This window comes from Lactuca saligna, chromosome 1 (assembly GCF_052625555.1).
Source record: "Lactuca saligna cultivar CGN05327 chromosome 1, ASM5262555v1, whole genome shotgun sequence".
In the NCBI taxonomy this organism is placed as follows: Eukaryota; Viridiplantae; Streptophyta; class Magnoliopsida; order Asterales; family Asteraceae; genus Lactuca; species Lactuca saligna.
In genome coordinates this window covers 183,471,205-183,482,012 of record NC_136417.1, presented here as the reverse complement: position 1 = coordinate 183,482,012, position 10,808 = coordinate 183,471,205, and positions in this window count along the sequence as shown.

The following is a 10,808-nucleotide window of genomic DNA, read 5'->3' as shown; positions in this document are numbered from 1 at the left end:
TCCTAGGAGGCGTCAATTGCGAAACTATTCCACACTCCTTGAGATAATCATGGAATTCAAGACTTAGGTACTCTCCTCCTCGATCGGATCGAAGCATCTTGATTTTCCTGCCCAATTGATTCTCCACTTCATTCTTGAACTCTTTGAACTTTTCAAAGGTTTCTGACTTTTGCTTGATTAAATAGATATACCCATATCTACTATAATCATCGGTAAAAGTCACATAGAAGCGGTTCCCATCCTTCGTGGTTGATCTAAAGGGTCCACATACATCGGTATGTATTAGGTCCAATAGCCCCTCACCCGTTTCACAAGTATTCGTGAAGGGTGACTTAGTCATCTTTCCAAGTAAACAAGACTCGCATGTGTCATCTTCCCTATGGTCGAATGACTCCAACACTCCATCATTTTGGAGTTGGGCTATGCGTTTCTTGTTGACATGTCCAAGACGGCAATGCCACAAGGATGCTTTATCCAAACTAGTGGAAGAATCAATATTCAAAACATCATTTCCTAAGTTATCAACAATCATAACAGTTTCATATATTCCATTACATGGTATAGCTTCAAAGTAAAAGATACTATTTAGATAAGCCAAAATAGAACCATTCTCATTATTAAAAGAAAATCTAAATCCTTGTCTATATAAACCATGAAATGAAATGATGTTTCTAGCCATTTCTGGCGAATAGCAACAATTGTTCAAATCTAAGCATAAATTATTCCTAAGCACTAAAGAATACACTCCAATCTTGGTAACAGGCGACGATCTTCTGTTCCCCATGATTAGATTGATCCTTCCTTGCTCCACATCCCTACTTCTTCTTAGTCCCTGCACATTTGAACAAATGTGATAACCACAACCGGTGTCAAGAACCCAAGAAATAGCATGATTAGAATCGTTAGATTTAATTGTGTATATACCTGCGAAAGATGTCTTGATCTTTCCTTCTTTGATTGCTTGCAGGTATTCTGGGCAGCTTCTCTTCAAATGTCCTATCTTGTGGCAGTGGTGGCACTCTGCCTCCTTCGGGTTAGGATAGGGCTTAGAGGGATCAACTTTGGTCCCACTAGAAGAGGGACCATCTCGGGCTTTAACCTTGAGATAGTTCTTTTATGAAGCCTTCCTCTTCTTTCCCTTTCCTTGACCAATTTCCAAGACAGGAGCAGCAGACGGATTGGGAGTAGGTGCAACAGACTTGTCTTTGAAGTTGCTCTCAACAACTCTCAAAAGACCTTGGAGTTTGCTTAGGGTGAACTCCTCTTTGTTCATGTGGTAGGTCATCCTAAATTGGTTGTACATCGGAGGCAAAGACTGAAGCACCATGTCGATCGCTAAGTCTTCCCCAAAGTCAACATTTAACTTGCGAAGGTGATCGACATACCTTTGCATCTTTTGCTGGTGCACGGTAAGAGATTCTCCATGACCCATCTTATCGAAGATCATGTTAGTGAAAATCTCATAATGCTCTTGTCTCGCGTTTTGGTGGTATCTCTCCAACAAGTCTTGATGCATCTCATATGGATACATGTCCTCGTAGGACTTTTGGAATTCGGAGTTCATGGTTGCAATCATGATGCAATGTACCTTCATTGCATCTCGCTCATGAGTCTCAAAAGCGGTGATTTCAGCCGGAGTAGCGATTTCGGGGTTGATCTTCTCAAGCAGTTCATCGAGTACATACTCCTTATCCTCGTAGCGAGCAATGGTGCGAATGTATCTTATCCATTCGCTAAAGTTCATTCCATCGAAGGTGACCTTTTGGCAAAGGCTCATCAACGTGAAAGAACTCGCAGCAGCGTTGTTTGTGTTCGACATCTATAGAAATGACAAAGATAGATTAGAATAAGAATCCCTAATTATCACCCAATAAGAAAAAATTAGGGTTAGGATCCAACAATAAAATTTACATATTAGAAAAGGGATGCCGTAATCTAACATGAAAATAAATTGAAGGTAAGTGAATGACGATTCACTAATTCTCCATAACAAAACCTAGACTATTAGTCCTAAGTGTATTGAGAATTCCTAGGTTCGGATGAGATTCATTGAACTATTCAATGGCATGTTTAAATCTCGATATGCCCCTCTTGTTTGTGACTGGGATGCCGAGGATCACAATGCTAGTGTGAATTACCATGCAAATTCACATGGTGCCTTCATTGTAACGATCACCTATTCGATGTGCCGGTAAACCACACACGCTCCATCGAACTATGATAAACAATGAATCACCCTTTGCCACCTTTGCTTAGAACCAATTAGTGTGCCGGTAAACCACACATGCTCCACTAACTTCTTAGCAAGGTTGCAAAGTGTAATTTCATGGGATTGCATCAATTCACTTTTCCTAAAGTAACTAAGATTGGGAAATTTTTAAAACGTGTAGTTACTTTGTATTTCTTATTATACTTTTAATGAGAGGATGAGGTTGCCCTATCCTACCCGTTCGGCTAACGACCCTCCACCAATCAAGCAAGCGATGGTGTGAGTGTACACCCATTAAGCGCCATTTTATAGGCCGCAACCTTATACCCACCTTATAGATCGACTTCGTGAATGAGGCCTACTAACGGTAAGACTAGCATTTAGTTATACATATTAGTATAAGGTTGTGTTTTAAACCTTTTAAAACGTATGGTTTGAAATTTAAGTTGTCTAAATTAAAACCTTTTAATCACAAATATAAATTTGAAAACTTGAGGGCAAGTTTTAAACATTTAAAACATGGAGGATCAAATAACAAATAATTCCAATTAACAATTAATATCCTAATTATCTTTATTTGATTTATCCAAGATTTCTTTTAAGATAATTATCAAAATAATTAATCAATTATCATATAAGTAAATTAAATATTTTATTAGATGATAAATATCTTTAATTAGATCAAGATTATAGTCATATATATCAAAAAAATCGGATTAGGGTTGATCTAATATGATTAAGGTAAGTTTCCAAAAGATAAACATGAAAAAATCCCGGTTTTGCCTAATCCTGACGCCCGGACTCGCCGAGTACACAAAGGGATTCGCCGAGTCAGGCCTACTCGCCGAGTCCACTTTGGAACTCGCCGAGTCCATGACTCAGAAACCCAAAAAACGAATTTTGCAGGTTTGTTTCACTTAATCAAGCAACAATTTAAAGAATACCAAGATAGTCTCTGATACCACTGATGGGTTTTAGCCATAAGAACTTTCCTATGTGCGCATGCAAAACCCTAATGCTCGGATCTAGGCTTTCTAATTAAACATGCTTTGAATCCAAGACTACTAATGGCTAATTAGAATAAATAACAACATTGAAACAAATCTAGAACCATACCTTTGAATTCCTTGTTGATCGTGTTGTCTTGCAGCTTCTAGAGTCACAAATGTCACTCCTCTAATGGCTTACAAACACCAATAGCAAGTAAGATGATTTAGGAGAGAGGAGAGGGGAGCAATTCGGCCAGAGTATCTCTACTTTAGATGGTGTGTCGAATTCCCTCACCCCTAAAGTCTATTTATACTTGTAGACTCCTTAAGGATTACAGCTTTAACCCTAATTGGATAACTTAGACTTTAAGTTGATCCATATCCTTTCCTTGATAACCCTATGGACGATTTTGGCTTATCCAAGACCTAGAAATCGTCCATCCTATCATGGATAAGGATTTATAGTCTAAAGTGTAACTATCAAACAATTGATAGTTTATACCCTCTTATTTAATTAATCTCTTTAAGTCACCAAATTAATTCCAATTAATTTATGACTTATATTAATCAAATAATCATATATTATTCCTTATAATATTTACTCTCTCTTAACAAATCATCCATCAAGTTTCTATGGTGAAGGCAACCCAAAAGGACCATGCACAACCAGATCAAATACTTGCCTAATATAGTTGCAGCCTTAGACAATATTCCAACACTAACACCTTTCCTTTCTCCTCCAAAGGTTTAGATCTCATGCATGGTCCAACATTTACGTCCAAGATTGCATATTTATGAACATATAACTCATATAGTCCTTGAATATGATAGATCTAGGCCAACATGGACTATTTGCTTATAAAGTCTCCATCTTGGGACCTTAAACCCTAGAATTTGGTCCAAGAAGCACACAACACAAATAACAAGACAAGTTCTGAACTTTATACCTTAGGAAGAAGTTCCAACCTATGAAAACCTCAGATCTACTCTTGTCTACTAACTTCTAGCTCCTTCAATGGCCTACTCTTCTCTTTCACCACCTTGAAATGGCACTTTGAAGCTTAGAACACTCACACACAAGCTAAGGGCGAAGGGAGAACTCTCTTAGGCTTTCTTTCTGTGATATGGTGGCTGAGAGACAAGACCATCTCATTCCTTTTATAGCCCTCAATTCATATTAGGGTTTTGCATCTGGGCCGGTTACGCTTGGCGTAACCTGGGTATGCCCAGCGTACCCGGATGAATCCGCGTACAAATTAAGCGCATGAGTACTCCCAACGTAATCTTTAGTACGCCCAGCGTACTCACAAGCTTAACATTCTCACAAGGGACCTAACATGACAAGTTGGAAAAGAAGAAGGGTTAAGGGGTTGAACCTGAATTTCAGGATGTTACATTCATTATTGGCCTTATAGCTTAACTGCTATCTCCAATCCCTTTAGAAGACCCTAGAGATCATTATTGGCCATGTAGTAGGATCAACCTGCCAAATTAATACACCAAATTAATCAAAAGTTGAGATGCTACTAAAGTAATGAAATCAGATGTAGCAAGAAAATCCAAAAACACATTATAAGGATAACAATTTGTCCATGGACTTACTGTGGATCAATAATTGTAGACACCAAAGTAATGAGAACAAATGTTTGTTAGCCACACAACACACATAACAAATGTAGCCGAAATGGCACATCCAATGAACTATAAAAGAGGTAATGTGATCCAGACTTGTTTTCCTTGTTTGTAGAAAATGAAACAAAGATGCATTGATTTTGAACTTATTTGTTGACTTGAAAGGGAAATTTTTCATAAAGAATGAAACAACGGAATTTTTAAATCAATTTTTTCGTTTAAAATCGTTCATCTCTTTAACACTTTTCATGAAAATATCCCTTTTTGTTTAAATCACAATACATGAGTTTTTGTTCAATCAACTAATAGACCAGGATCCTCAAAACCAACATTTCTTCTGATGTGTATAATCGAGTCGGTGCCATCCCGTGATCCTGAGAAAACCTGAAACACATCACAAAACACTGTAAGCATGAAGCTTAGTGAGTTCCCCAAAATACCACACATAACACATACTAGCCACTCGAGGCTATAACTATGTGGGCCCTTGGGCCCTAACTCTGTGGACCCTCTGGTCCTAGCTCTCTGAACCTTCCGGTTCTAACTCTGATATACTCTGATATACACACATCATAAATCACATAGAAATAATGCAGTGAAACACATCACATAAATAGCATACAATACCTTTGTCACATAACACTAATTACCACTCAAGGTAAAGTATAGTGAGAAGACTCACCTCAAACAAAGTCGGATGAACTCACGTGCTCAACGTGCCGAGCTGGCCTCCTATTATTCAAATAACATCCCCGATCAACACTCTCTCATTGTCTCAGCTCTAAAGATTGGATAGAAGACCATTCAACCCTTCCCTGAAATTTCTTAAGTCAGTGTTGACCAAAACCCTAAAGTCAATGAAAGTAAACATTCAAACTTTGACTCGACTCGTCGAGTGCACAACGGTGACTTGGCGAGTCCACACGTGTCCACTGGATCCTCCTTCTATCCTCGCTTGATACGTCGAGCCAACCCCTGGCTCGATGAGTTACACTTGGTATGAATCGCGGGGCAACCCCGACTTGACTCGTCGAGTCCTCTCATGAACTCGGTGAGTTGCTCCCATGAAAACACTGATTTGACCTTCTAAGGTCAGATCCGTTCCTCTAATCCATAGATCTGAATTCCCTATGACCAATAACCACGAAAAGGTCGAATCTTGGTACACATGCAAGGCTCTCTATGCTTATTTTGGTGAAATACTTCATATCATGACAACCCTAGCTCATAACTCCAAGAAAAATGCATAAAGTAGAATGGAAGGGACTCTCTAGACCTCTTAAGGTCCATATCTAGGAATCATTTCACCATGGGACCTCTCATACTTTAGATTCAAGCTAAATAAAGCAATAAGAAACCCTAGATTTTGTTGGATATGGTGTCTAAGTCCATAACTTATTTGGTATATACTTGACCCGACCGACATGGTCCATTTGGGTTGCGTCTCATCCAAACTATTATGAATAATTTTATAAGAGTTATACACATATGTTTATTAATATATTTGAGTTATAATATTTTAATATGAAGTTACGTTATTTAATTAGTTTTAATTTTGAATTAATTATGAATTAATTTAGAGATTAAAAGGAAGACTAATCAGATTATGGGCTATTTGTTTTATATAGTGTGGGCTAATACTCATTTGTTAATGGGCTAGGCTTATGTGGAAGTCCATGGATGATCCATGGAGATTTTAACCCATGGATCCTTGGAAAGGAAAAGACATGGGTTATTAGGGTTTCACCCTAACCATGCACACTATATAAGTATGCTTATGGAGCATGAAATGGAGCCTAAGAGGAAACTAGTGAACTAGTGTGTGTGTGCTTGTGTGTGGCCGATTTTATACAAGGGTGTATACTCTCTCAAAGTTTTCCAAGAGTTTGTGGTGTTTTGTGATTCCATTTGAGGCATTCACACTATTGGTGCTTGGCCCTCAAACTCCTTAGAACCAAACTCACCAAAAGGTATGTAATCTCTTCTAACTCTTTTATGTTGAAATGTTCCCCATGCCATGTTAGATAGGTTATAAACCTTGGAAAATTATTATTTTGCATGTATTTAGACAAACATAGATCCAAGGTTTATTAGGGTTGCATGCACACTTAGGAAGTGTTAGATTGCTCAAAACCCAACAGTGGTATCAGAGCCTAGGCTTGCTTGTGTGATACTTGATGCAAAATAGTGAAAAAAGTCGAAATCGTTGCTGTCTGCATGGACTAGAAACATTACCCTAAACTGTTTTCGTGTTATAAAACTTATTTTAGTTGGTGTAATGGTTGTTCTAATCCATTTGCAATAGCATATATCAAAATTCCATGATTTTATGTGTTCATATAATTCTTGAATTTTTGATGATCATGTTCATGTTCTTATGAATTTAGAAAATGATAGGAATTATTTGCTGAATTGTTTAAAATTAATTGTTGATTGTTTATGTGTTTTAATGGAGTCCATAATTTGTCCTCAAGTTATGGATTTCCAAAGGTCACTCTTATTTAACACACACTTAAAACACATAAGTTACATGAAAATGAAGAGTCTTCATTTTTATGAACCTTTGATTCATAAGTTATGAAATGAAGAGTTTTGCAAAGTTACAAAACTTGCCCTCAAGTTTTGGAATTTGTAAATTTTCACACACTTTAATAAACTTTAATTCCAACCCTTAGAGTTTTAATAGTTAAAATTCAACCCTTATACTATTTATAACATTAATGCTTAATTATTATATATATGTATAAGAATAAGTCGTTTTACCATTAGTAGGCCTCATTCACGAAGCCGGTCTATAAGGTGGGTATAAGGTTGTTGCCTATAAAATGGCGACTTCATGGGTGTATACTCTCACCCACCGCTTGCTTGATCGGTGGAGGGTCGTTAGCCGAACGGGTAGAACAATGACTTTAAATCCTCATTAAAAGTATAATGAATATTATAAAATAACTAAACTCTTTTAATTCCCAATCTTAGTTATTTTAGGAAAAATGTGAACATGGTGCTAGTCCATGGAATTCACACTTTGTACCTTACCAAGTCGTTGGTGAAGCGTGTGTGGTTAACCGGCACACTAACTAGGACTAGTAAGGATCACGAAGGGTGACTTAATGTTTGTCATAGATCAATGGAGCGTGTGTGGTTAACCGGCACATTGATTAGGTGATAATATTAAGGGTACAAAGTGAATTAGCATGGTTATTCACACCTTGTTTTGTGATCCTCGGCATCCCAGTCACAAAACTTGAAGGGCACAATCGAGATTGAAACATGCCATTGAAAAGTTCAATGAATCTCAAAAGAATCTAGGAATTTCGAATCCAATTAAACCTAATAAATCATTTCGTTTTCGTGGTGGAAATTGGTGAATCGTCATTCACCTACCTTTCAAATATATTATTACTTAGATTACTGCATCCCTCTTCTAAGTGTAATATATTGTGATTGGATCCTAGCCTTAACATTACATTTGGGTGTCTTATTAAGGATCCTATATATCTAATCTAAACTTACGCTCTTCTTTCAGATGTCTTCCAACACTAATGCTTCAGACTCTAACCCAACTGGTTCTTTCTCTCTCATGAATCTTTGTGGGAGGGTCATCTTTGATGGTTCCAACTTCATGGATTGGATTAGGAACATCAGGATGGTTACTCGTTATGAGGACAAGGAATATGTCCTCGATAAGGAGTTAAAAGAACTTGATGAGTCTACTGCTACTCCTGAGGAGATCGCTGAATTTAGGACTCATGAGAGAGATGCTACTAAGGTGGCATGTATCATGATGGCCACGATGACAGCCGAGCTCCAAAAGTCATATGAAGATTTCTACCCTTTTGAGATGCACCAAGACCTGATGGAAAGGTACCATCAGAGTGCTCGTCAGGAGCGGTATGAAATAATCTCCTCCATAATAACTACCCGCATGAAGGACGGTGAATCTGTCACGGGCCACATGCAAAAGATGCAAAGGTATGTGGACCGTTTGTTGAAGCTGAATGTTAACATCCATGAGGAGTTGGCAATTGACATCATTTTGCACTCCTTGCCTTCTTGTTATGATCATTTTCGAATGACATATCATATGAACAAGGAGGAAGTTACCCTCAGCAAGCTTCAAGGACTCTTGAAGACCGCGGAATCCGGTCTTAAGGGTTACGCGGTTGTTACCTCTACTACTCCTACTCCAACATCTACCCCTGTTTTAGCTATTGGGCAAGGCAAAGGGAAGAAAATGAAGCACCCTTCGAAGGGTACCAAGGGAAAGTCTCTTGAAGGCTCCTCATCAAAGACCAAGAGCGGTTCTTCCACTCCTTCTGCCATTCCCAAGGATGCTGAATGCTTTTATTGCCATGAAAAGGCACACTGGAAGCGAAACTGCCCTAAGTACTTGCAGGATCTAAAGGATGGGAAAGTGCAACCCACCCATGCAGGTATTTACACTATATTGTCTAATTACTCAACATATGCTAACTCTTGGGTGCTTGATACAGGATGTGGTATTCACATATGTTCTGATTTGCAGGGCCTAAGAAGAAGTGAGGATGTGGAGCACAGGAAGATAAACTTAATCATGGGGAATAGGAAGGCTTCACCTGTTTCCAAGTATCGAGTTTATACTTTGTTGCTTAATAATGGGTTAAAATTAGATTTGAATAAATGTGTGTACTCGTCTGAAATGGCGAGGAATATTATTTCTTTTCATGCTTTGTACAAACAAGGTTTTACCTTTTCGTTTGATAATGAATGTGGTGGTATTAATGCTTTCTTTAATAATGTATTTTATTTTAAAGCATTACCTTGTGATGGTGTGTATGAAACTGTGTCGATTGTAGACAACTTAGGAAATAACGTGTTGTATATTGATTCTTCTACTAGCCTGGATAAAAAATCATTGTGGCATTGTCGTCTTGGACATGTAAATAAGAATCGCATAGGCCAACTCCAAAAGAGTGGAGTCTTGGAATCATTTGACCTTAAATCGGATGATAATTGTGAATCTTGTCTACTTGGAAAGATGACAAAATCACCCTTCACTGGAACTTGTGAGAGGGGTGAGGGTTTGTTGGACCTAATACATACTGATGTATGTGGGCCATTCAAAACTGCCACAAGGGATGCTAATCGGTATTATGTGACTTTTATTGATGATTTTAGTAGATATGGGTATGTCTACTTAATCAAACATAAGTCAGAAACCTTTGAAAGGTTTAAGGAATTCAAACAGGAAGTAGAAAATCAATTGGGAAGGAACTTTAAGATGCTTCGATCCGATCGAGGTGGTGAGTATCTTAGTACCGAGTTTCCTTGACTATCTTAAGGAGTGTGGGATTGTCTCACAATTGACTCCTCCCAGGACACCACAGCTGAATGGTGTGGATGAGAGGCAAAATCGAACTTTGTTGGACATTGTTCGCTCTATGATGAGTCGAGTTTCGTTACCAATCTAGTTTTAGGGGTATGCCTTAGAGACTGCCGCCCATATCCTTAATCTAGTCCCTACAAAGAAGGTTACCAAAACACCTCATGAGATGTGGACTGGGAAGGTTCCCAATTTGAACCACATCAAGATTTGGAGTTGCGAGGCTTTCGTGAGACGTGAGACTCATGATAAACTTGAACCCCGAAGTGAAAGGTGTATTTTCATCGGCTACCCACAGAAATCCTTCGGTTACCTCTTCTACAGACCCAGTGAGAATGTGGTCTTTGTAGCACGAAGAGGGATCTTTCGCGAGAAAGAATTTATAAGCCAAGGAGACAGTGGGAGGAAGATTGATCTTGAATAAATTCAAGAATCAATTGGTGAAGGAACCTCAGACACTAGCAATTAACCTGAGGAGTAAACTCCTGTTGATCCAGCTGACGAGTCTGTACCTCCGAGGCGTTCCACACGGGTTAGGAACACACCTTCGTTTTATTATGGCTTTCATATTACTACGGAAGGTGATACGTTTATCAATGATAGTACATTGGTAAAT